This window comes from Ovis aries, chromosome 20, assembly GCF_016772045.2.
Source record: "Ovis aries strain OAR_USU_Benz2616 breed Rambouillet chromosome 20, ARS-UI_Ramb_v3.0, whole genome shotgun sequence".
In the NCBI taxonomy this organism is placed as follows: Eukaryota; Metazoa; Chordata; class Mammalia; order Artiodactyla; family Bovidae; genus Ovis; species Ovis aries.
The window spans coordinates 51,413,961-51,440,022 of record NC_056073.1 but is presented as its reverse complement, the minus strand read 5'-3'; the positions used below and the strand labels follow the sequence as shown (position 1 = coordinate 51,440,022).

The following is a 26,062-nucleotide window of genomic DNA, read 5'->3' as shown; positions in this document are numbered from 1 at the left end:
AGGGTCTGGTCCGGACCCTCCAGGACCGCGCAGATGCAGACAGAGGTCAGCCTGTGTCAGCAGCAGGCCCGGGACCTGGACTTTGTTTTCTGCAGGATGGGCAGCCAGCAGAGCCTTTGGATTAAGAGCAGGGAGCTGGGGGTGGTGCCCGGGGCACCGAGACGTCACTGCCGAGACGGTGGCAGTGACCAGGGGAGTAAGGAGGAAGGGGACACAGAGGAGGGAGTTCGGGAGTGACGACCGGGCTTCATGCCTGGGGGTCCACGTTGGCTGAGCAACCAGGCCAGCAGTGGGTGCTTCAGCGCAGACAACCGTAAGTGGGCAGCCTGCAGGGGGTCCGCGCCCCTGTCAGGCCTGCCTGAGGCCCGCTCGGAGCCGAGTGCCCACAGCAGCGCCTTCTGGGCAGGGGCTCCAGGTGCTCACCCCCACGCTGTCGGGCTCACCTGGGTCCCAGGGCAGGGCCAGAGCGCAGGCGGGGGTGCCCGTTCCTGCTGGGGGAGTTCGTCCAGCGCGAGACAGGCGCGGGGCCTGGCGCCGGGGTGCGGGAGGTCGTTTTGCCTCCAGGCCCGCCTTGCAGTGACCCCTGTGCTCGAGAGTGGACGGAGGCTACTCAGGGGCTGCCGGGCGGGCTCGGTTCAGGGTGAGGAACAGGAGCCGTGCGCGGGGTGGGGCCAGAGGCTGGGGAGCATCCAGGAGGGTGAGTGGGGGATGGCTGGGCTCCAGAGGCCAGGCCTGAGTCTGCTGGACTCTGGGGGCGGCCAGGAGTGACCCGTGTGGTTTGCAGGTTTGATGGGGTGTTGGCGGGGCGCCTCTGCTCTGGCCCTGTCCCTCTGCCCGACTCCGCCGTAAATGGGGTGGTGTGCGAGGCTCCTGGGGAGAACAGCACCTAGAATGCCTCGGAAAGCTCTGAGTGCCGTCTGAGAACAATCCCTGCACCCAGTGAAGGGATTCCAAGGCCGCTGGCTCCTCACCCCCAGTGAGCCGAGTGCGGCGCGACCAGCTCGAGGGACGTTGTGTATCGAGGGATGGATTTTCCAAAAGTGCAAAACGGAATGTGCGGAGAAGCGGGGCGGTTGCTTCCTGAGAGTACGTCCTGGACAGCGGGGAACAGCACCCCACTCCCGCTCCCGAGGGGGATGGTCCTTCCGTCTGTTGCCCCTTCTGCAAGCAGGGCGGCTCACTGTAGGGATTCTCAGACCGAGCAGGGGCCGGAGGTGATTTGAGTCTCTGTTATCTTCCTGTTTGACAGAGAAAATGGAGGCAGGGAGTCCAGGGGACCTGCCAGGATTGCAGGCTCCGGCAGGGCAGCCACGTGATACCCGCACGGCTCAGGCTCTCTGCCGCCTACCCTGCATCCGGCCACTCTCGGCTCACCTGCCATCCTGCCACCACCCTCTGGCTTGACTTGGACCCAGGGGCCCAGGGGTCCCACCTTCACAGAGCTCCTGTCTCGGGGGAGTGACTGACTGACCAGCACCACACCACGAAGGGACCCCCCCGCCGGTGGGCAGGGGCTCGGAGCCCAGTGGTGAGCTTAGGGCAGGAAATGCCCCGACCAGCTTGCAAAGGTTACCGCCAGGGTCGCTCATGCACGTGGGGGGCATTCTAGAGGATGCACACCGACGATTCTGGGACAAGTGTACAGTCAGAAGGACTGTTTCTCTCGGCTTCGTTTCTCTCTCACTGACATGCTGGACGAGTTCGCCCCAAAACACTTGGCCCCACTGACACCTGTTTCATTTTTTTCAAATGTTTGTTTTATGGATATTTTATTCTTGTATTCAGTTTTCCCTTAGCATATTTTGTTTTTTAAAATAAAGGGAACAAGAAAAAAAGAAAAAGATTATCTTAATCCTACTGCTCTAACACAAATTTGCAGTTCTTTTAAATACCAAAAAACTGTACAAAACTCAAAAAAATGGAAACCCCAAACTAGGCAATCTTAACCATTCTCTCGACAACCAGTGAAAATAAAATTCTGTGAACAGATCCCCTCAGGAGCCAGAATTTCCAGTTTGTTCACGGGACTTTCCAGGCGCTGGGCACTGCCTCTTGCACTGAGTAAATAGCAGATGATAAAGAGTAGAAAGAGTTCCTCTTTCCTGGTTGAGCGACCAAGTAACACAGAAGAAATCATTTCTGTTTAGAAAGAAAATAAAAGAAAGTGTCATTTTATGGGCCAAGAGTGAAGCGCCGTCGCCCCACACCAAGGTCCCTGTGAATCCTACACCCGTTCTGGGGCCTCTGCCTCCAGGTCGCCCATCCTCCAGGCTGCAGGACAGTGTCCACACAGAGAGCATCTCCTGGGGCCAGTCCTTGGGCTCCGCCCAGAGCCGGGAGCTGGAGGTGCCAGGGCGCAGGGGCCAGAGCCCATGGAGGCCCTAAGCATCTGCCCGGGGCTCGGACGCAGGGCGTCTGGTCTGGTTCTGAGATTCCTCACCCACGGCGACTGTTGTTCCAAATTGACATCCACACAAATGGCCCTCTCCAGCCCAGCTCAGCTTCGCCTTCAGGAGCTGGGGCTCTGTGGTCACCATGGGCCAGGAGATGGTGCAGGCCTGCCCCACGACACGACCTGCTGGTGCCCAGCTCCGGCTTCTCCCGGCCAGTGGTGGAGGGCAGAGGGGCTGATCTCAAAGCGCCTTGTGGCTGTGAGCTGGGGTGGGGCTTTCCTTCTCCGGGGACACCCTGGTTCTGCCACCATCTGCTGTTTTACATGAAGTCTGTCTCCGGGCCTGCGTTTGGCGAGCGTTCACAGTCATGTCTGGGTCTGCAGACCTATTCCACTTAGACAGCAGAGCAGGTGGCACTCCGGGTGATGACCACAGGCTGGACGTTGTCATTCACATCCTGGCTGTGGCACCCAGGCAGTGTGTGACCTGTCCGCGGTTCTCAACCTCTCCGAGCCTCATGGCAAGTTTTGCTTCAGTTCAGGGGAAACCTGGCCCCCATGGCTTCAGAATGTTCCTCCTTTGAAGAGACTCTGAGGGCTGTGCGGCTGAGTTCTGAGAAACCCTGGTGGGGTGTGCAGGCATCCACAGGGATTTCTCACAGCTGTTAGCACCTGCTGACACTCTGGGTGCAAGGCCGTCACAGGGCAGGGTGTTTCCGGCTGTTTCAGAATGCTTCAGGCTGTTTCGGGTGGTTTTTCAGGATGCTTCAGGCTGTTTCGGGGTGTTTCAGGATGTTTTGGGGTTTTTCTGGATGTTTCAGGGTGTTTCCGCATGTTTCAGGGTGTTTTAGCATGCTTCAGGATGTTTCACAGTGTTTTGGGCTAATTTAGGGTGTTTCGGGCTGTTTCCGGCTGTTTCAGGTTGTTTTGGGATGTTTCAGGCTGTTTCCAGCTGTTTCCGGCTGTTTCAGGCTGTTTCGGGGTGTTTCTGGGTGTTTCCGGCTGTTTCGAGATGTTTCCGGCTGTTTCAGGCTATTTCCGGCTGTTTCGGGGTGTTTCAGGCTGTTTCCGGCTGTTTCGGGATGTTTCAGGCTGTTTTGGGCTGTTGTTTCGGGCTGTTTCAGGCTGCCAGGAGGCTCCGGGCTCCAGCCTTGAATCCGGTCCCGCTGCCCGTCACCTATATGGAGGAAGCCCCCACCCAGCCTGTCTCCCTGGTGATCCACCCAGAGTGATGAGACCCTGCGATCTGTCCTGCGATCACAAGGGAATCTAACATCACAGAGAAGAGAGGAGGACCCCGAACCACAGAGGTTCGAGGCTCAGACAACTCTCAGCACCTCCTGAATGAAAGGTGTGAGGCTGCTGTGCTGAACGTCTCTTGGGGTCTCCGGACGAGGCGCTGGAGCTGCCCCAGGTCACAGGGCAGCTCGGGAGGTGAGGTAGGACCCCAGCCCTGCGCCCAGGCCTGGGCGCTGCCCCACAGAGCTGTTCCAGAGTTCGCTCCCAGCAGCTCCTCCTGACTCACCTGCTTGACTCCCTGGCTGAGCCCTGTGGAGCCACCGGCCCAGCCCCGCTCCCCGCAGTCTGCCTACGCAACACTCCCCTCCCTCCTGGAAGCCGGGCTGCAGGGCCAGCGGCCTCATCCCGCCGCTTTGCAGCTCCGCCGTCTCAGGCGTCCCCACCAATCAAGACCACAGTTAGCCCGCTTCGTCCCACCACAGTGCCTCCAGGAGGACTATCTGAGGGCCCAGAAAGCTGTGGTTCTGTCAGGCCCGGGCCACACCGAGGCTCCCTGTCTCACAGGCTCTGAGTCCGTCTCACAGTCAGCGTTTCCGTGGCCCCTATTTCTATTATCAAATCATACAGTCTTTGCAAAACAGATCAGACTTTTGGCCTCTGCCTCCTTTCCTCACTAGCACGCTCCGAAGTCTTGTAAATATATTTGTTAACTTACTCATATTTGTGATAACACGGTTTTGCTGGTTGCTGCAAATATTCACGTTTATCGCCACTGGTTTCTAATTATGTTTGAACTTTAAGCGATAAATTGCATGGGCTGTCCTGTGTCCCCCACCCATAAACTGCAGGTAGCTTGGTGAGCAGAGTGCTTGAGAGGCGTCTAGGCGTTTCACAAGGCCTGAGCCTGTGGGCCGTGTGGGCTTGCTGGTTGGCTGGACACACGTGTGGGCTTGCTGGTTGGCTGGACACGCGTGTGGGCTTGCTGGTTGGCTGGACACGCAGGGTCACGCCATCTGGACCACTGCTGGCTGAAGAAAGAAGAAACCAACTCTGTATGAGAATCTGATGCTAAAATGTGTAGTTTTTCGAACACATGGCCTTGGAGAAATTCTGTCCCAGCACGTTTCACAGTGAAGCCTGGTGTGTGCAGAAGAGTTGCCTCTCCAGCTGGGTGAACTCGCCACACCTGCTGTGCAGCTGCCCGCCCTCTGCTCGTTCCCCCAGCCGGCTATCGGTGCATCTTGTTCTTAACTACAAGAGCATCCTCTTCTCCGTAAACACTTAGTCTTGAGAGAGCTCGATGCTCGTTTACAGTTTTTCTCTTTTGAGGTAAACTGTGTGTGCTCAGTTGCTCCATCGTGTCTGACTCTCTGTGACCCTGTGGACTGTAGCCGAGCACGCACCTCTGTCCATGGGGTTCTCCAGGCAAGAATACTAAAGCGGGTTGCCATGCCCTCCTCCAGGGGATCTTCCTGACCCAGGGATGGAACCCACGTCTTCTGCACTGCAAGCAGATTCTTCACCATCTGAGTTACTCAAAGTGAAATGCAAACCTCAAGGGTCATATCCTCTGGGTTTTGACCAGGGTGTTAGTGTGACCCAAACATATATCAAGATATTGAACGTGACCCCTGACCCCTAAAGCTCTATGATGCTTATCAAGCCCCACCCACCCATCCTCAGGCGAACTTGTCCTACAGAATTTGAGACAGACAGATGCACACCGCGTGTACTCTGTGCAAAGTGTCCCTTTATTTAGCAAACTCCTCTCAGGGCTCCTGTGTGCTGCTGAACACGTGAGCAGTTCCCTGCTTTCTGTGTCTAGATGGTAGTCCGTTGGACAAGTCCACTGCAGGCAGCTTTCACGCTCTCTGACTGATGGACAATGTGGGCGGTTTTCACCTTTTGGCTACTGAAAGTAAAGCCGTTACAGACATTCTTATGGAGACCTTTGCAGAAATGCGTTTTCATTTCTCTTGGGCAAACGCCTGGTGGCTGGGTCACATGCAGCTGTGTGTTTGGTTTTTAAGAAACTGCGAGATGTTTTCCCAAAGTACTTGTGCCGTTTTATACCTCCATCTGATTGCTTTACGTCCTCACCAATATTAAGTCTTGTCAGTGTTTCTTTGTCTTGGGGAATTGTCTGATCTAGTGGCCCAGTAGTTAGGGCTCTGTGCTTCCACTGATGAAGGTCCAGGTTCAATCCCTGGTTGGGGAAGTAAGGCCCCATAAGCCACACAGCACGGCCAGAAAGAGAGAGCCTTGGGCTCAGACCCGCTCCTTGGAGCACAGTGGCACCTCGCGGTAGCTTTCCTTTTCAGTTCCCCCATCGGTGGTGATGGTGAACCCCTTTCACGTGTTTCCCTTCTTTTGTAAAGTGTTGAAATCTCTCACTGGCTTTTATTTTTATTGAGTTTTAGGGCTCTTTATAAAATGTGAATATTTGTTTTGCAAATAATTTCTCCCAGTCTGTTTCTTGCCTAATCATTATCTTAAAGGCATTTTTTAATGACCACCAGTTTAAAGTTTTGATAAAGACTAGTCATTTCTATTTAATGATCATTGTTTTCCATATCTTGGCTGAATTACCTGAAGTCACAAAGGTATTCCTATGCTCTCCTGTAAAAGCTTCCTGGTTTTGGCCTTTACGTTTTAGTTTATGACTCATCTCAAATTAATTCTGGTGGGTGGTGTAAAATAAGGATCAAAGTGTATTTTTCCTCCACCGGTGTATCATTTGTTTGATCTGTTTTTCTAGAGAATCTGAAAAGAAGGCCACGTTTTCCACATCCACTTGTCTTCCTCAAAGGCCCACAGGCTACCCTTTGAGTTTCTGAATGATTTTATGATGAAGATTTTTGTTATGTAATAGGTTGAGGTCCAGAATGCAGCATGCCAAGCTTGTTTGAAAACCGTTGCAGTAACTCAAATCACAGACCCCCACCCCAGGTTAAATGTTACGGCACACCTACATGGTCTCGTTTCTGCCTGCTGATTTTTCTCAGGTCATCTTCAATACTTTTAGCTGGTATCATGTGGGTCCCCAAACCACCGAAACTGGGCAGGGGCCGCGCCTGCTCTGGGTGCCTGTGTGCCCGTCCCTGTGCCAAGCAGCCGCCTCCTCCAGGCAGGACGTGGGGGTGCCAACGGCCCGGTGAGCTGGGCCCCTGAGAGCGCACAGGCCACCCCCAAGCGTCCACGCCCCCTCTCTCCTCGAATGGGCCTGCCCCTCGAGGTTCCCATGACTTCCCCTGGGGCGTGCACAGCACAACCCTTGCGGCTTCACCCTGGACCCCAGGGCCGTCAAGGGAGACGGGCGAAGGCCAGGCGGAGCCCCTCCTTCGGGTGAAGCTGGAGGGAAGGGGGTTTAGCATTGTCACCTGTGGGAATGACCGCAGCCCGTCCTGAAAGCGAACCTCAGCGTGTTTCCATGGCGAGGCTGTGGCTGGGTGTTCAGGAGGCAGGAGCGTGCTTTGTACCAGCACTGTCCACAACGAAAGTCAGAGTCCCCCTCCACGCAGGAATTCCCCCGGGGCCCTGCCGGCCACAGCCCCCCGAACTCCAGTCTGCTCTCGTTCGTGGTTCCCGCCGCCCTGCAGGCCCCTGGCAGGAAACCGGTGAAGCCCATGGCCGTGGACCCGCCGGGCCCGTTCCTAACCCTCCCCACCCTGAGCGCGAGCCCCTCAAACCGCAGTCCAGGGGCATCTTTGGGGGTTTCTCCCTAAACCTGGGAGGAAGACTGTGGCTGTTCGTGTACTTTGCTCCCCGAACCCCAGGGCTCCCCGAACCCCAGGGCCGTCTGGGGAAGCCTCTGTGCTTCGGCAGCTTAATCACCTCCATTAAGGCTCATCACCGTAATTGCCGCCTCGCAGCCGTCACTGGCTCCTGCTGGCTTTGCAAGGATCCCTGAGGCCCTGTGAGTTCTGTGCGGTTGTTTCCATGGTGTTTGATTCTGTCTGTGCTCCCCATTGTTTACTCCCCGCTCCCGAGGGCTTGGCTGTGTGGCCCGCCCAGGACCGGCGCGGCCCGGGCTCTGGGCTGGTGCTCAGCTGTGTGACGCTGTCAGCCTGCGACGGTGGAGGTCACTAACCAGCTCGGCACAGCAGGTCGTGAAAATGCAGTCACCCTGCAGACCTTACCACCACCAAAAGGCTCCTGGAGACTCACCTGTGAGCCTCAAAGGCGGCGCATATTCAGGCCAGCTCCCCCCTCCCCCCCACCGAGTTACCCCAGCACAGATGCCCTGGTGCTCTCACGGCTCACTGAGACGGGTGAGGGGCCTCCCATTCGCATCCTTCCGGTCTGAATTACCTTCTCAAGTGTTCACTCACACTTCTATTGAAGTGTTTAATAACAAAATCCATTGCTTATGAGTGTGAATATGTAACTTCGATCATTATTATAGTAAACAACTTAACAGTAGTGGTGATAATGAGAATACACGTTTAGGAGGCCTCCCCTCAGTGCCTTCCGCCATGCTAATGCCGTTGTGTTTTATCTCTTTTGATCCTCACTGTCTGCTGAGGGCTAATCAATTATTATCCCCATTAAAGTGATACAAGCTTATGAAGGTTCAATCAGCCACACACGCTCACACAGCTAGTGATACAGTCTGGTTTATTCAGAGCTTGACCTGGAATGTTAACCACTTGCCTGTCATGTTAAGCTCTTGCCTCCTGGTTTATTGTTCATTTCTCACTTTAACCAGTGCTCTTCTTAATGCAGAAACTTTCGGATGCTCACACAGTCCTGCACACCGGTCTTTCACGATTGCGTTTTTTTGTGACTTCTCTCAGGGCCACTGTCCCTACTAGGGATCAGGTCAGCATTCAGCTGGGACAGGTCAGCCTTCAGCTGGGACAGGTCAGCATTCAGCTGTGTGGCTTTTTAGTCTTTCTGTACATAACTCTCTGTATTCCATTCAAAGCTTCTTTTGCTGTAAGATGCGATTTGGGAATGAAGCTCTTTACTAAATAATCTGTCTTCGCTTCTGATTTTAAATCCAGCTTCTGTCGGATGTGAGCCTGTCTCGCGTGTGCAGGGGTCTGATCGGCGCTTCATTCTGCCCGGCGGGTCTGTCTCCTCTTCTCCCCCACGTCTTGCCGTCTTGATCGCGGCCCCTTCGTGCTGCGCTGGCGTCTGGGGAGCAAACCCTCTCCTCCTGGGCCCACGCGCTCCTGGCTGTTCTGTAATCAGGGGGAGAGGGCTCCTCCCCGGCTCTGATAGTCCCCTTGGGCTCTCCCGGCCCATCGACAGTTCAATGATGTTGAACTGTTTGGTGGGCCACTCAGAGTCCTGTTTTCTGAGGAGGGTTGTGAGCCTCCCATCCCCCAGGGGCAGAGTTGAGGACGTGTCCAGTGGAAGGGCTGGCGGACTTCCCGGCCGCAGGGCCTCCAGACCCCGGATGTGGTCAGCAGAGGGAGGCTGTGTGCTCACTGCTGACGGCAGGTGATGGGGAGGTTGGGGAGCCTGGCCCTTTCTGTGCAACGGTGAAAGAGGCTCAGTCCCCACCCAGAGTCGATCGGAGGATCTATATTCAGTGCTCTCCCAGAGCCGATCGGAGGATCTACACGCTGACTTCTCGTCATTCCTGATGCCCTTTGTTCCTTCTCAATTTACAGCCTGAGAAACACACTTTGGACAGAAACCAAGACAGGAAGTCATGGGAGGGGTTAGACAAGAGGGGAGGGAGGCGTAAGTGAGAGGCACCCTCTCCCACCCCAGTTCCGGGATCGCAGTGCGGCTCCAGGTGGACCAGCGGGGCCTGGGGACCAGGCGTGTGCAGGAGGCACCAAGGGCCCCCGGACAGGCCTGGGCCCTGCATGGCCAGTGGCCGCTGCCTAGAGACTGACTCACCCACTGGGCTGTGGGTCCCGCTGCCTTCTGGCCCCGGAAACCCGGGAAGGAACCCTTAGCCTGGACCTCACCGTCTGCTCTACACCATCAGGGATCAAGTGCGGTGGCCTGTGGGCGCCCAGGGTCTGTGACGTCCATGCCTCTGAGACACCTCCAGCACACAGCCGGGAGCCTCGTGGTGGGCAACGAGCCCCACCCATGCGGGTGGGCACAGTCCTCTCCCCTCACTGGCACAGCTAGTGGCCTTGGTCCTCAGGGGTTCCTCGGCGACTCTTGAAGCAGAAGATGGCCTTGGTCCTCAGGGGTTCCTCGGCGACTCTTGAAGCAGAAGACTCATGAAGCAGGCATGTGCCCTCTAGGCCGCATGGTGTGCCTGCAGCCGCAGGGGCCAGGCATCCGGCCTGGGGCGGCGGCGCTGGCCGGCGGGAGAGCTGGGGAGAGGCCCCCAAGTCTCCTGACTGAGTCTCTGACCAGACCTAACTCTGGGCTGCAGAGAGGAGGGGGCCTGGGTGAGGGTCCAGTCTGCCCCAGTTGCCCTTAAGTTCCTCGGACATGGTCGTTTTAAAAGCAAAGGCAGACAGGGTGAAGGGCTAAAGACACTCACGGGAAACTAAAAGCCAGCCAGTTGTCTCTTCAGAGTTCCAGCCTCTTCACTGAAAATCCTGAGCTGTTCATCGAGCATTTTACAAAAGCCTGCTTATGCAAACGCCCACATGCTTACTGACCGTCAGCTCGCTGTCCGTGTGGGACTGGGGAAGGTGTGTTTCCTCTTGACCCAGTTTGTCCTCCCAAGAGTACTCCTGGCAGGAGCAAGCCGGACTCCCCCAGTCTGTTGCCAGGCGCTCCCCGCGCTCGGCGGTCCTCTGCTGGGGGCCCGGCTGCCCGGCTCTCGCTGACCGCAGGGAGCTGAGACAGCTGAGATCACTGGGGGTTGAGGAGATGCCACTCATTGGCTGTTTTCCACACATTCAGACTCTTATCTGAGCTCAGCAGGCTTTGTGTGCTTTCCCCACATGCCTGGACAGGCCTGTTCCCAGTGACCAGCTCCGGGAGGAGGGAAGCAGCTTGTCTGACACGCGGTCCCCAGTGCAGGCCCGTCTGTCCCACACGGGGCTTCCCCTGGTCAGTCCTCCTCCTGGGGGTCAGGAGCTTCCTCCAGGGACTCTGCGCCATCCCCTAAGCATGAACCCGCCCTCTAACTCACACAGCGCCACTGCCCCCCTGCCCCGTCCTGGGTGTGTATCTGAGTCTCTGGCGAAAAGGCAGCTACAGTTTCTTCATTAAGACGCTTGTGCTTGAAGAGGTGCTGGCAGCCTTCCGTGGCTCCTCTGGCTCTTCATGGCCACAGGGAGGGTTGGGGTCTGGGTTTCCATCAGGCCATAACGTGACGTCTGGACCTGTGACAACCTCATTATTCACAGGAGTGAGGCAGAGGTGAGCTCCAAGTGGTCCTGGAGATGGAGAGGAAGCTGGAAACATCCAAAGGGGGGCTTGGCGGAACCTGGGCGCTGATGGAGGCAGAGAGGGACCCAGAAGGACATAGGAGAGATGACCTTGGTCTCCAGTTGACTCGGCTGCGGGATGCCCTGGGGTGTCACTGAAACGGGTGGGGGGGGCACCCAGGTGAGAATGTTTTTGGACATTTGGATCTATTGAACTTAAACTGTTTGGAAGCTAACTGTTTGATTGTCTGAGTCTCTGACCAGACGTGATTCTGGGCTGCAGAGTGAAGGGGGCCTGGGTGAGGGTCCAGTCTGCCCCAGTTGCCTTTAAGTCCTCCAGACGTGGGCATTCTGAATGCGAAGGCAGAAAGGGTGAAAAAACTGAAGACACTAAGGAGAAACTGAACAGTCTTCCCAGTGCCGTAGAGACATTTGGGAGTGAAGGAGGAGCCTCCGGTTCAGGACGACAGGCCTAGATGGGGTGGGACCCTGCGTGGAGCTGGCCAGCGCAGCCCCCGCTGACGCACCTGCACATCGGCACACCAGTGTCTTCTGTCTCAGTGACTCATGAAAACAAGGCCTCTGTCGCTGTCTCTGTTCAGCGTCCCACCCGACATCTAGGGGAAAATTATCCCTGCTTGTGCTCCCTGGACGGTGGCCCGCTAGGCTCCTCTGTCCCTGGGATTCTCCAGGCAAGAACACTGGAGCGGGTTGCCATTCCCTTCTCCAGGGGGTCAGGGGATTAAACGGATTTCACATTTACACTTGCAGCTTGCACGCTCACATTTTCCACCAGCTAAGGAGAAAGATGCGTGCACCAACCACAGCACTCCATGAGGCTGCGAGAGGCTTTAGAGGCGCGCGTGGGGATGCTTGTCCCCGAAGGACGGGGCCGCATCAAACATGGGGCCCTCGGGGATGGCGTGCAGTGCCACTCTGGCCCTGGGACACCACACTTCTTCACTGCACAGACTGTCCTGTGATTTCCCAACACGGGAGGAGCCATCTGTGTTCCTTGCCCTGTATTCTCAGATTGTCTTGTCTTTCCCGATTGGCTGGGCTTAATCTTACGTGTTGATTTTTTCATCACCTATTCATGTCAAGGTGGACTTTTCAGGACTCTGCCCGGGCCTCAGTGCAGCAGTGGTCCATGGCCTTTGACTGCAGGCCAGCCCTGCGCGGAGCCCAGCTCTGTCACTGATTTGCAGCTCCGTGCTCACAGGCCAGCTCTCAAACGTCTCTGAGGGTGGGCATCCGCGTCCTAGAAGCTGAGGGTGAAGCGTGCCGGTCATGGGCTGTGGTGAGGACTGAAGGTGAACGCACGAGGGGCCTGGCATGTGGCGAGAGCTGGTGCTCTGCCGGGGCCTGTGGGCTGGGGGCGCAGCAGAGGTAAGAATTCACCCTGATGCTTAGCCACGCCCTTCCCTGCTTCTCGTTTGCTGCCGGTGATGCCCACGCCCTTCCTCCATCCAGGGAAATAGTTTAAAGGCTCTCCCAATCTTCTTGGGGCCCCAGGAGAGTCTGGTCTGGGGACCAGCTTCCTCTCTGCACGCTGCTGTCTGGAGCTGTTTGTTCAGGTCCCAGTCAGAAAAATCCAGCACACGAACCTAGAAAAACAACGCTTGGCAGGAACTTGGCAACAATAGCCCCCTTGTTGCCAGAATCCTTGTTCTCAGTGTGGGTGGCTCAGATGGCACTTAATTAAATGCGTTTTCCTATAAATTCTCAGCAGCGTGCTTATTTTTGCTGGTGGCTAATGACTGTGCCATCTCTAAGGCAACCCAACTTCGCAGCTCACAGGGAAGAAAGTAGGGTGTAGAAATACCACATTGCTTGTTAGCACCCAGCCCCTCTCCTCACCGGCCACCAGCGAGGGCAGATTACCTGTCATCTTTCCTGATCTGCACCGTCTTCCAGCGCTTTCCTCCCAGTGGACGCACCGACGCGCCTGCATGACAGAAACAAGTCCCACTATTTGGGGGCCGAGCGCACCTCATGCACTGTCACCGGAGCCTCAGGTTCTTGATCTAATTTAATTTTCACAAGTCTTTGAGGTGGGTATTCATGTGCCCATTTAGCAGATGGAGAAAGCAAGGCTCAAGGAGGTTCAGTGCTGTGGCCATTCAGCCGTGAAGTGGGCAGTGTGAAGCGTCATTGCTAAAGCCCATGAGCTTTCCCTTGTGCCCTGGGGACTTTGCTAAGAAGGTTTTCAGACAGTCTCAACAGCCCCTCCTGGGGCAGCTCATCTCCAGAAACGACATCTGCCTTCACTCAGGGCCACGTCTTGCCCCGAGCCTCCGTCCACAGCAGGAGCACCAGGAAGGTCATCAGCGGCCGGGTGGAGCAGGTGAAACAGTGGAGTTCATCTTCCTCACATTTCTGAATCACCACAGAGGTTTACCTGGCAGAGACACAGCTTCTTAGGCACATTTCACACACTTGAAGACCAAGGTGAAGGTTGGCTGGAAGTTGTAAACTGGAGCGAGAACAGGGGAGGCGTCGGTGGGCTGCTGTTAGCAACCACGGGTGCTTTCCCATCGCGCCTGTTTCCTCGGGGCTGTAGCTGGCGGGGACAAGCAAGATGTTAGCAGAGGAGTGAGCGGCACGGACTGCTTTTAATGTGTCTTTGCAGCTTCACCCACCGTGCTGGACATCGATGGATAGACTTGGCTGAGTGCCTCTTGCAGCTTCATTCAAAAGATCTTTTTCTGCGTCTGGTTCGGCCACCGTTTTCTTTCCGTGTTTACAGACGCCATGCAGCGTCTTCTGCATTCCACTGTTTTCTTTTTTGAAGTCAGCTGTGGATACGACTCTGCTTCCTTGAAGGCAGCGGCCCCTTCCTGCTTCACTGGCTGTGCTGAAGGCTCCTTTTGCTTTGAGTTTTGGTGTGTTGAGCTGTGATGTTCACAGCCTAGTGTGACCTAGACGGATCTAAGCGTGTTTCTCCTGCACTGCCTTTATCCAGCTTCAATTTCTTAGAGCTTCTTGCATCTATGGGTTCGTGTTTTCACTGTTTGGTGGAATTTCTTGCCCAGTTCCTCCTCAAATTTTATTTCTGACCTTTTTCTGCCCCTCTTCCTCTGGAACTCCATTTCCACGGATGCCACGCCTTCCCACCGTGTGACGCGTTTCTCAAGCTCTCACTTACATTTCTCAGGATTGTCCTCTCTTTGGTCAGCCTTCCTGCAAGCCTGTTTCCCTCGTTCTCGCCCCGGCTCTGCTGTGGTCACTTCTGAGCCTGACTCAGCGTTCTTCATTGTGATAATTATGTATTTCATTTCTAGCTTTTTTTTCTTTTTAAAAATTATCAGGTCTCCATCTTTGCCATCTCTTCTCTTAGCTATTAATCACAGCTATTTAAATATTCTGTCTGATAACAGTAAACCCCAGGTCACCCAAGGGGCTGTTTCTATTGTCTTCGATTTTTCCCTGGTTTTCATTCCTTTGGTCCTATTTACTAGGACTCCTGACAACTTATGGTTGGGTGCTGAATATTGTGTATAAAAGTTGTAGGTTGTCTTAATGATGTTATCTTTATCTTTCATGGAAGTTCCTCTTCTCACAGGCAGTCTATGGGGTCCGCGTACCCTGGTTCCATCAGGGGCTTGGCCACCTGTGTCCTCATGGACAGGACTGTTCCTAGTTAATCCTCACCTGCAGGCCCACCCCCGGGGCTCCCCCTCGGGGGCCCCTCCTTTCTCTCTGGCATCCTGAGTTTCCTGACAGCTCTGCTCAACTTTGTGGCCTCTTGGGCAACATTCTCTCCTTGGCTCCTTGCACGCTGGCTGCACGCAGGGTGGGAACTGGCAAACGCCTCAGGGTGGCCACAGTGCGGGGCCAAGCTCGCTTTTCTGTGGCTTCTGTTTCTCCAGACTCTCAGCTTCTCCGGTGCTACTGCCTTGGTGCGGGGACTCTGGCCTGATTCCCAGCGAGTGCGCTCAGCTCCTGCCTTCTCCACCTAGGACGCAGCAGATGCTCTGGTGGAAAAGCCAGGAGGACGGTGATGCTCAGCTGTGATTCCTACTTCTCCGAGCACCTGGCCCAGTCCTGCTTGAGTGCGGTCCACAGCTAGTTTCGCATCTCGTCCAGGTTTCATGCTCGTCCTCGGCAGCATGGTCTGATTGACACCGGCTCCTTCACTGCAGCCAGAGAGGAAAGTCCTAGAGCCGCAGCTCTGAGCTGCAAGCTTTACTGCTCATCTCTGGTCTCATTTAACTACTTGGACAATGAAATAGACATTACCTGGGTTGTAGCACTGAATCAAAATGAGGAAAACCGGATTTCTTTCCAGAATCCATAGGAAAGCGCTCTGTGACCGTGGGTTTCCTGGTCCACTGTCCTGTCTGACCTGTGTTTGTCTATTTAATTTCTAGGGCTACTGAGATTATTTAAATGAAATAGAGAGACATTTTTTGGAAAAGGGAGATTTTTCCTGTTATTCTTCCTCATTCTAAGTTAGTTCCCTGTGGGAAGTGAGAAGTGAATTCCTACTTAAACTCTTGCTACAACAGCCAACAGCAACCCTTCCTGCCCCGTGTTATGCCCACCTTTGCCTTCTGCTCCCCCCACACACCCTGTCCAGGAAATTGGAGGAGGAGGGCAAACGGCGACTCCGTGTGAAGCTGCCACTGGAGCCCAATCTGTTTCTGTCCTGCAGCATCTTTGTGGGCTTTGCGCAGTGTTTGGAGTTGATTTCAAGATGTTTTCAAGAGAAACGCCTTTTGTTCCCAGAGGTGACGCTGACCTCGATCGTGCGTGTTCACTCCACCAGCCGGAGGGAGAGGAGAAGGTCTGAGCTGGCTGAGCACACACAGCTGAGCCACCGGAGTGTACGGTCCTGGCCATCTCAGGAAGCCAAGGCTGAGCCAACCGTTCTCTAGGTTAGCCTAATCTAAAAATAACACTTTCATCTCATTAATAGGCTGGTCATTATCTAATGTTTTGCTGTGGGTTCAGGGCCCCAGAATAAATCATGCTTTGATGATAGTGTGGTTCCAGTTATCTGACTCACACGGGATGGGCCTGGCACAGATTGAGGTCTGTCCGGGGCCTCGGCTGGGACAGGGCTTGTCAAGTCCCCAGCCCTGCTTATGCCATGTAGGCGGAGCTGCAGAAAGTCTTACATTCCGCGGGAGCCCCGTGGTTGGAGCAGGGGAGGAAAAAGTTTTCTAAAGATATTTTTTCTTTCTTCTAGCCCCACTAGGAGATTGAGCCTCGTCATTAATCCCAGTCAAGGGAAGCCAAGTCACCCTGGAGGTTGACTAGGGAGGCCGAGCACCGTGGCCTCTTTTCACTGTCAAATTTCTGGGTTGAGGATCAGGCCCTTCTCTCTTCGACAAAGTCTCTGGCCCTTGTCTGTTTATTTGTTTTGCTTTGCACTGCAGGAGACTCTCAGAGGACCCAGGCTTTTTATTCTGAAATTGCAGAGGGGAGGAAGGAAGAGCAGCAAGCAGCATCCACAGATGCCTGGCACGGCCGCCGGGAGCAGAGATCCCGAGGGGGTGACGGTCGCCAGGAGGCCCTGAGGGTGGCGGGCACAGGTGCCCTTCAGGGGTGTGTGGGGGGACAGAAGGCAGGACAGCCCCCCACGGGCCGCTCCCTGAGTGACAGGTGACCGTGTTTGGTAACGTGTGGAAGTGAGGAGGTTGTGGGTCAGGCCCAGCAGGACGTGGGGTGATCACGTGCAGGTTGGGGCAGGCTGTGCCCGGTGGCCACAGGGACCCGGAGCCCTTCCTTGGAGGGCGTCTAGGACCCCTGGCATCTGCCTGCCAGATGCAGAAGCCCAGCCCAGCTGTGAAGACAGAACTCTCCCCTGAGGCCACGGTCACTCTCAGCTGAGCGTCCCTGCTAGGAGGGAAGCCGTCCAGGCCGGAGAGCTGAGAATCCTGTGCTTTTCAACGGCCATCCATCAACCCCAGACTCTTGCACATACTCGGCAAACAAACAAAAGGACAGTTGAAAAGCCCCATCCGGGGGCAAAGGTTTTACTCCACCCAGGTTGAGTTCACCGAGATGCTCCCGTTGGTTTGAATAAACGTCGCCACCTCAGGAGGGGAGAGAACCTGCTCAGCTGCCCCCGGGGTCGCTCTCCCGCTGTGGTTCGCTGTCTTCCTTCAGCTTGCTTGGTCTCATCCAGCAGATCCCGTGTGTTTCCCAGTAAATCGTGTGCTCCTGGCAACCAGTGATGGTGACACCTAAGCCTGACAGTATTATCCAGTGTGTTTGGGATTTCTGGTTAAAGGGACTTCAGGATAGCATGGAGTGATTCATACCGGTTTCCTGACCGGAATTACGGAAGAAAGCCTGGTGGGAGGATTCTCTGTGGCTCGAGGAAGCTGCCGTGGCCGATCTGAAATGAAGAAACATGGTTACCTCTTGGGCCCCCGATGTGAACAGGAAGTGAACCCAGGAGAAGGCTCTGGGTTCCTGGCGGGGCAGGAGGGGCTGGGTGAGGAGAGGCCCTGGGCCGGGGGAGGGAGGCTCCCGCGCCAGCCCCGGTGTGTCAGGCGTGGTTGACGGAGCCTGGCCAGGTCCGCACAGCGTGTCGCTTCCGGTGGGGGGGACCAGGGTCTGCGTCCCTAACCACGGCCCTAAATTCACACAGAGAGACCCAGTGGGGCCTCAGCATGCTGAGGGCAGCCGTGAGCCACCCCTCCTGGTCCTTGGGGCCTCACGGGGCCGACACAGGGAGGCGGGCAGCAGCCCCGCTGGGCTGAACCGAGATGCCCAGGACGTCCCGGAGCGGGCGACTCCATCAGGACCTGCCCCGCCACCCCGGACAGAACTTTCCCCGCGGCTGCTGCCCTGCCGTCCAGGCGGAGCAGGAACACGGTGACCAGCGTTCTCATCAGACCTGATTCACTGGCCTCAGAACAGCCTTTGATCTCAGGGAGGTTTGAGAGGAGAGAGGAGGGTGCGGGGCTGAGGGTGAGAGCAGGCCGGGCGAGGGCAGGGGAGCGGGGAGGCCGGGCTGCTCCCCAGCGTGCAGGCCTGAGTCGGGGATGGACATGGGGAGGCCATGGCCACCACCCCCAGGGTGCCTCGTGGGCTTGCTGGAAATTCTGTGCCTGTGTTTGGCTTGGCGGGCGTCTCCCCATCCCTAGGTCTGGATGCGTTTCCACGTCGCCCTCAGGTAACCTGCAGCGGTCGCCCCTTTCCCTCTAGGTAGTCGCTTTCCAGCAGGGAGCCCCAGGGGGCTGCCCCGGGTGCCACGTGCTTTGTCTGATGGACCTTGTTCCTACTGCTACAGCCTCAGAGGCTTTAATCAAAGGCCGTGTGGAAGCGCTGCCAGCTAGTTAGCTGGTGATGCTTCGAGGCTAACTGACCGGGACAGAAACCTTCCCTTGAGACGGCGGGCTTGAGCTGTCCAGGAAGACAGACAGTGCAGGAGTCTCTGCCAGGTGAGGCTCCCCGTCGATGAGAGCGGAGGAGCCGCAGGCTCGTGCACCGTGGGCCTGCAGGAACACGTCTGTGCCCGGGGTCGGGCTGGCCAGTGTGAGCGGTGGGTGTCTGGTCACTAGTGGGCGTGGACAGGCCTCAGGGACCTCTGCTGTGCCCACGGGAAGCACCCAGAAGTCCTCGAACTGTGCTTTTAAGAGAAAGCTGAGGCGGAACTCGGGTGCGGGCTCAGGTCCCTGAGTTTTCATACCTGATTTACGACGGAACCCTCCTTTCCTCTGGGCAACGGCGTTTCGAGCCCCGAGCCTGGGTCAGACCCTCTCAGAACCCTCTGAGCAGAAGCTTGCATCCAGGCTTGGAAAGGAGCAGGCGGTAATTACAGAACATCCCTGAGGGGCTGCGACGGGCGGGGCTGTGAGGTACACCCTGGGCGCTCGGGCGGGGAGCAGGGAGGGCGTGAGTGGCGGAGCCTGGCTGTCTGTCCCGGCTCTGGGCCTCGGCACATCCTCCTCCTCCAGCCCCCAGCACAGCGTTCATCCAGCCTGCAGGGCGCATCTTTCTCTTCTTATTCTTGATGATGAGATTATCCAACATTGATGTCAACTGACTTCAACACTAGCTGTTACCTGGTTTGGAACCTGGTGTCTGTCTAACTCTGCATTTCTGCAATAAAGCAATTGGTTTGAGGTCTTACTGTTGACATGTGCAAGAATTTAGACAGAAATTGGATGGATTCACCTTGAACTACCAGCAAAAGAAAGGATTTGGTAATTAAATTAAGAATTAAGGAAAACTACGGGGATTTGATTACAACTTTTAAAGAGAATCAGTTGTCTTAAGGCTCCCATTTACCTTCAAAAGAAAAAGAAATATTATTTCATACGTTTTCCTAAAGGACTAGACACAAACATCAACACCTAGTTCCGTTGTTAAAATTCCAAACTGAACTTACATTTTCAAGTATATAAACTAGACTTTTCCTAAATCACATCAAATAGCGTAAGTTAGGGTCATTTTAACATCTTTATTGAGTTATTAATATCAACAAAATACTCAAATAAAGGTCTTGAGTTGGTTGATATAAGAGAACTACCCTTAAATTTCTGAGGACGTGACCCTCTTTGAGAATTGGATCAGGAATACAGACTTCTCAGACAAGAAGAGGCCCAGACCGCGCGGCAGACGGTTGCAGGATTCCTGGGCTGGGGGCATTTGCTTGCAGATGCCCTGGTTTTGAAGCCAGTGGGTGGACCCCTGGGCGACTCCTGACCTAGTGTAGGAGCCTTCTCCCAGGTGTAGCACCGGCCGCCCAGTGGCAGCCTCAGACCCCGCGGCGTAGTGCTCAGCCCCACAAGAGGCCCCCACCTGAGACCCAGTCACTTCTCCACTGCTTCTGACCGAAGAGCTGCAGAGGTGAGGCTCCCAGGACCCCTCCTCAGGCTCAGCCAGCTTGCTGGAGCAGCTCACTGAACTCAGAGAAACATATTACTAACCAGACCCCCGTGAATTACGAGGAATGAAGCTCAGGGTGCAGGAGAGCTGGGGAGAGCGCAAGCCTCCCTGTCTCCCCAGGTGCTCTGTCCCTGGAAGGCCTCACACTGCCCAACCCCGGAGTTCTCCAGGCCTGTTTTCTGGGGTTTACAGAGGCTTTGCTTGACTGATCAGATCACCGGCCATTGGCCATCAATCCAGCCTCCAACCCCAGGGGTCAGGAAGGGCGACTGAGGCTTCTAACCCTCTTATCTCGGTGGGTTCTGCAGGCTGCCAGCCCCCTCCTCGGGTGCTTCCAAAGCCTCATCAACAAGACAAAAGGCAGCCGCATCATCTCAGCACTCAGGGCATTCTAAGTGTTTAGGAGCTCTGCAGAAGCATCAGGATAAAACAAACGTACCTCTCATAAATCCCAGTCTCACATATAACAAAACACCCGCGGAACATTTGTGAGTGTGTGTGTGTGTGCCTGCGAGTGTGTGTATTTCCGCAGCGCATCCATACCTCCCCTACTCTCATAATCAGCATGGTTTAGCGCCCGCATCTTCTCATGACACAAGGCCCCTGTCTGAGGCCCCGCCTTCTTTCTCTTCTCCTTAAGGTGACACTCAAACATACAGGGGCGGGGGGACAGGAGGAAACGTCAGATGATGACGGGCGGCTCAGCAGGCCAGCCGCTGGGGCCAGGCCTCGTCTTGGGACGTCCCCCCTCAGGAAGCAGGACGGGGGATCCGAGGTGGCCCGGGTGGGCCGTGGATACGGACCCGGGACACGGAGGCAGGGCTGTGCTGCCCGCTGTGGCTCTAGAGCTCGGGACGGGTCAGTGGGAAGGGCAGAGGGACCTTGGCCTCCAGGAGCCAGCACTCCCGAGGGTCTCAGCAGGGGCCAGGCTGCACCGCTCCTGCCTGGGGATGGAGTGGAAGATTCTGGAATGTTCCTCCTTATCCTCAGGCACGGGTCTGCACCCACCTCTCACCCAGACCTCTGAGGTGTCGGAGCCCCAGGCCTGCACCAGGCCGGCCGTCCTCCCGGTCCTGCACGGGTCCCTGGCCCAGTCCCTCCTGCGCTGCCAGCTGGACCGGCGCTGTCCCCGCGTGAGACCGTCCCGCTGGCGGCCTGTCCCTGCCTCTCGTCGCCGCCTTGTGCACGGGGGAATGCCGGACACTCGGGCCTGTTCCTCGTGTTCAGACCCTGCCAAGGTCAGGAGGGCTGGGCACTGGGTCTCGCAGGACTCCCGCCCCCGTGCAGCTCCTGGTCCAGGACACCAGCCCCACCAGCCGCTGGTCCACCCTGTCTCCAAGGGCCTGGCTTTGCTCTGGGCTCGGCCGTATTCTGATCCACTCACTGTTCCTACTGCTTCAGTTCAGTCACTCAGTTGTGTCTGACTCTTTGCAACCCCCAGGACTGTAGCCCCTCAGGCTCCTCTGTCCATGGATTTCCCAGCAAGAATACTGGAATAGGTTTCCATTTCCTTCTCCAGGGGAATCTTCCCAACCCGGGGATCAAGCCCACACCTCCTGCACTGGCAGGCGGGTTCTTTAGCACTGAGCCACCTGGAACAATGACTCCTCCTCAGTTTAGCCGTTTATTTTGCTTTTCTCACCGAGGCTCAGCCTTCCCAGTGCGGAGGGCACGTGACTGACCTGCCTCACTTTCCTACGCTCTTGGCCATTCCTTGTTAATATTCAAGGGCCTTTGGCAACAACCGTCCTCAAGTGGAGGGTCACGATGATCCTGGGGTCTGCGGAACAGCAAGGGGAACGCTGGCAGCCCTGTCGCTGTGGGGTCTGAGTACAGGAGAGCAGGTGTGCCCAGTGAGGACAGAGACGCTGGCGCTACCTGGAGCCTGTTACCTGCGCTGCTGTCGTCCCCACTTCCTGGGGGAGTGACGGGGTGCAGGGAAGGAATAAACCCAGATTCGGGCTTCTCGTAACCAGGGGCGACACGCTGGTCTCAGCGACTGGTCATGAAGCCGAAGCTGCCATTCTCTGGGAATGCTTCTTCTTTCTCGATGAGAAAGGACAGACAGGGCTGGTGTGTCTTGTTCTTCATCACGCCTTGAATGGGAGTGTGATGGCTGGAGCTGCAGCAACAGCATTGCAACCCTGAAGCAAAAGAGAAAACAGACGCAGAGACGTGAGTCCTGGCATCACTCAGTGACCGAACCAACACTAGCAGGGGCTTGCATGGGAGCTTGTGTTGGAAACGGAACCCTTCCTTTTCAGGAAGTGATTTACTCTGGGCCGTGCTGGGAGTGATTTCCTCGCTGTGTGTGCAGCCTCTCTCCAGCGGCAGCGCTCAGGCTTCTCACAGCAGAGTCTGCTCTTGTGCAAAGCACGGGCTCTGGGGACAGGCTCCAGTGGTTACAGCTCACGGGCTCAGCAGCCTCGGCTCCAGGGCCCTTGAGAAGAGACTCAGCAGGTGTGCCGCACGGGCTTAGCTGCTTCATGGTTTGTGGGATCTTCTCAGATCGGGGATTGAACCAGGTGGGGTCTTTACCAGTGAGCCACCAGGAAAGCCCCGGGCTCTTCTCTTAAAGCCGCTGCAGTTCAACCTTCTGTTACTTGCAGCTGAGTGCTTTCCTAACTGAAAAGCTCTAGCATTTTATTAGAGGCGACCTGATGTCCATGGCTGTTCCTCCTCTCACTGCAGACACAAGCACACGTGTGTGTCCATTTGTCCTAAACAGCACTTCTGGAAAGCTGCGTGTGTTGAAGCCACCCAGATTCACAGACTGGATGGAGCTTGGCTGGACGATTGAGGGGGTCACTGCGCTTGAGCCTTCAGGGGGTCCAGGCCCACGGGGGGCACACCTCCGGGGGGGCTCACCTCCAGGAGGGGCTCACCTCCAGGAAGGTTCACATCCAGGAGGGGCTCACCTTCAGGAAGGTTCACCTCCAGGAGGGGCTCGCCTCCAGGGGGCTCACCTCCAGGAGGGGCTCACCTCCAAGGGGGCTCACCTTCAGGAAGGTTCACCTCCAGGAGGGGTTCACCTCCAGTGGGGGGGCTCACCTCCAGGGGAGCTCACTTCCAGGACGGGCTCACCTCCAGGGGGCTCACCTCCAGGGGGGCTCACTTCCAGGAGGGGCTCGCCTCCAGGGGTGCTCAACACCAAGGGCCTCACCTCCAGGACTGGCTCACCTCCAGGGGGGCTCACCTCCAGGATGGGCTCATCTCCAGAGGGGTTCACCTCTAGGAGGGCTCACCTCCAGGGGGGCTCACTTCCACGAGGGCTCACCTCCAGGAGGGGCTTGCCTCCAATCTACTTCCCTTGGGCCGCTCCCTTCCCTGCCTGCCTGCTCTCAGGGGGATTAGCGTGAGGGCTGCCCATTTACCTGTCAGACTCTGACATGGTCAGACTTGAAAATCATGACTTTTCCTTGTCCCAGACATGAACAAATCAACCCTGATCCTCAGCCTGCCACTCCCTCACTAATAAATTAGCAGAGTTTACATAACCCTCAGTCGGCAGTTTGCGCTGGGCGCCACCAACCCAATTACGTGGCTCACGTCCTCCAGGTGGAATTTTCCTTCTGTTCATGACACTTTCGACAGTGAGCAGCTGAACCTGGCTGTAAAAGTGTCTGATGGGTCCCCTCGGGGGCGGCCAGGGGCCAGCCTCCTCCACGCATTACCCCTTTAATTGTCCTAAGAGTCCCCGGGGTAGGGGCAGGGAGTGGTGCTGATGTTTTCCCCGCTGACAGATGAGAAGAAAGAGGCTCTGGGATGTTGGAGTGCCAGGTCTGTGTCCTGGGCTACACATCTTCCAGGGAGATGTGGACCGAGGTCCAGACCCCTCCCTTCTGGGCTTTCAAGGGGCTCCGTCTCAGGGCATGAAGACGTGGTCACCGATGGAGGGCCTTGACTTTGTAAAGGTGTGACAGAAGGCCATGATCTGCAGGACTCATTTTCCCGGTTTCCTCCAACCTGAAGGAGGAACAGGAGCCCTGAGCCAGGTGAGGCCCATTTGGGGTAAGAAGCCACCACGATCAGCACCCCACCCCCCGGCTCCTTTCAGTGCAGGTGGCTCCAGGGTCTGAGCTTTTCCCCCAAAACCACTCCTGGTCCCGGTGGCCGAGGCTCTCATGGGGTCCTGGGCACTGGGCCCCTTTCCCTGTTGCTGTGACGGAGCCAAAGCTGCAGAGGGCGGGAGGCCGGCTCTGCCCACTGGTGTCTGCACACCCACCCCTCGCCCCCCGTGAAGAGCAGGCAGCTGAGTGACGGCGTCCAGCTGTGGCCTGGGGGACAGGTCCTAAGCTGGCCTGGGAGAGGGAGTGGGGCCACGCCAGGCCCGCCCGGGTGCAGCCGCCCCCAGGGGAGGGCTCGGGCTGGGGAACGCCGGACTGGCTATGTTCTGGGGGACGGCCCTGTCACCTGCTAGAAGACTGCGCAGAAGACTGCTGTCCTCTAGACTTGACTCAGCGGCAGACGCCGTCTCTAGAACGCAGGAAAGAGGCTGTTTCTTTACGGAAGAGAACTGACAGTGTTTATGAGCCGATGATAAACTCTGAGTTTTGAAGGGAAAACTAAAATTTTGGAAAACTTTTATCTACCACTATAAGCAAGGTGATCAAACCAACGAATCCTAAAGGAAATCAGTCCTGAATACTCATTGGAAGGACTGATGCTGAAGCTGAAACTCCAATACTTTGGCCACCTGATGGGAAGAGCCGACTCACTGGAAAAGACCCTGATGCTGGGAAAGATTGAAGGCGGGAGCAGAAGGGGACGACAGAGGATGAGATGGTTGGATGGCATCACCGACTCAATGGACATGAGTTTGAGCAAGCTCTGGGAGATAGTGATGGACAGGGAGGCCTGGTGTCCGTGGGGTTGCAGAGCGTCGGACACGACTGAGTGGCAGACACACTTCCACGAAAGCCCTTCCGGGGTCCCTCCATAAACTGTAAGCCTGGAAAGGTGCCCTGTCTCCAGTGAGCCTAGAATGACTGTGGAGGAAGTTTTTAAAGGTCTCGATGGGGAGGGGATGAGGTTCCTAGTTCTCTTTCCTCTTCTGGCAGCTGGAAGAGGGGAGGCTGGGCCTTGCCATCTGGTGGAGTTTGATGTCCCCTTGGGCCCCAGCATTACAGATTCCACTTCCTCCAAATTCTCTCCTTACCGTCTGACTGACACTGGCTGAGCGGGAACACACGCCTGGGCCCCAGGAGCCTCCGTCCCCGCTGACGTGGTGGCTGCACCCGCCACGGCCCCGGGGGCCTTCCCACCCACGGTGGGCCTGCTGGGGTCGGCAGGCGCCCGCCCGGCTCTTCCCGGCGGGGACGCCAGTTTGGAAAGTCTGGGCTTTGAGTGCCTCTGTGTCTCCATCAACAAATCGCGGCAAGAGCCAGCACCCGGCTCGCCCCTTGCTGACTGGTGACGCCACGCGGCAGCTCAGAGTTGGCCGTAATTGGCAGCATTTCTGCCACAGAAACTGGCAGATGCTGTGAATCAGGGATTTCGTGTTTCCACAGAACCAGTGATCACATATTTTCCAGCACGTCTCTGCTTACTCCTCTTACCTTGCAGAGAAATCAGAGCAAAGCAACAGTGCCTGGGTTGAAGGGCCCAGTGGTAGCAGTTGTTAATGTGGCTATGTAGTGTGTGAACCGAGAACTTCCAGATGTTCAAGCTGGATTTAGAAAAGGCAGCAGAGACAGAGATCAAATTGCCAACATCTGTTGGATCATAGAAAAAGCAAGAGAATTTCATTGACTACACATTGATTCCTTTGACTGTGTGGATTACAACAAACTGTGGAAAATTCTCAAAGAGATAGGAATACCAGGCCACCTTCCCTGCCTCCTGAGAAATCTGTATGCAGGTCAAGAAGCAACAGTTAGAACCAGACATGGAACAATGATCTTGTTCTAAATTGGGGAAGGAGTACGTCAAGGCTGTATATTGTCACTGTGCTTATTTAACTTACATGCAGAGTACGTCATGAGAAATGCTGGGCTGGATGACACATAACTGGAGTTAAGATTGCCAGTAGAAATATCAATAATCTCAGATACGCAGATGACCCCACCCTTATGGCACAAAATGGAGAACCATAAGAGCCTCCTGATGAAAGTGAAAGAGGAGAGTGGAAAAGCTGGTTTAAAATTCTACATTCAAAAAACAAAGATCATGGCATCCAGTCCCATCACTTCACGGCAAATAGATGGGGAAACAATGGAAACAGTGAGAGACTTTATTTTCTTGGGCTCTGAAATCACTGCAGATGGTGACTGCAGCCATGAAA

At 56.0% G+C, this 26,062-nt stretch overlaps 3 long non-coding RNA genes across 4 annotated transcripts; 1 reads left to right on the top strand and 2 right to left on the bottom strand.

Moving 5' to 3' along the window:
• Positions 1 to 1,734: 1,734 nt before the first annotated feature.
• Positions 1,735 to 7,553, bottom strand: LOC132658330 (uncharacterized). Of its 2 annotated transcripts, none has more exons than XR_009597790.1 (2): positions 7,466 to 7,553; positions 1,735 to 2,139 (listed from the first exon to the last, which is right to left on the bottom strand). It is a non-coding gene; the product is annotated as an uncharacterized LOC132658330 (long non-coding RNA). The 2 variants fall into 2 exon arrangements; XR_009597789.1 differs by lacking the exon at positions 7,466 to 7,553 and adding an exon at positions 3,918 to 7,188.
• On the top strand, positions 2,669 to 19,025 carry LOC132658329 (uncharacterized). Its single transcript, XR_009597788.1, has 2 exons — positions 2,669 to 15,809; positions 16,124 to 19,025. It is a non-coding gene; the product is annotated as an uncharacterized LOC132658329 (long non-coding RNA).
• On the bottom strand, positions 8,232 to 15,125 carry LOC114109598 (uncharacterized). The gene is made up of 2 exons (XR_003586218.3): positions 9,559 to 15,125; positions 8,232 to 9,265 (listed from the first exon to the last, which is right to left on the bottom strand). It is a non-coding gene; the product is annotated as an uncharacterized LOC114109598 (long non-coding RNA).
• Positions 19,026 to 26,062: the final 7,037 nt, after the last annotated feature.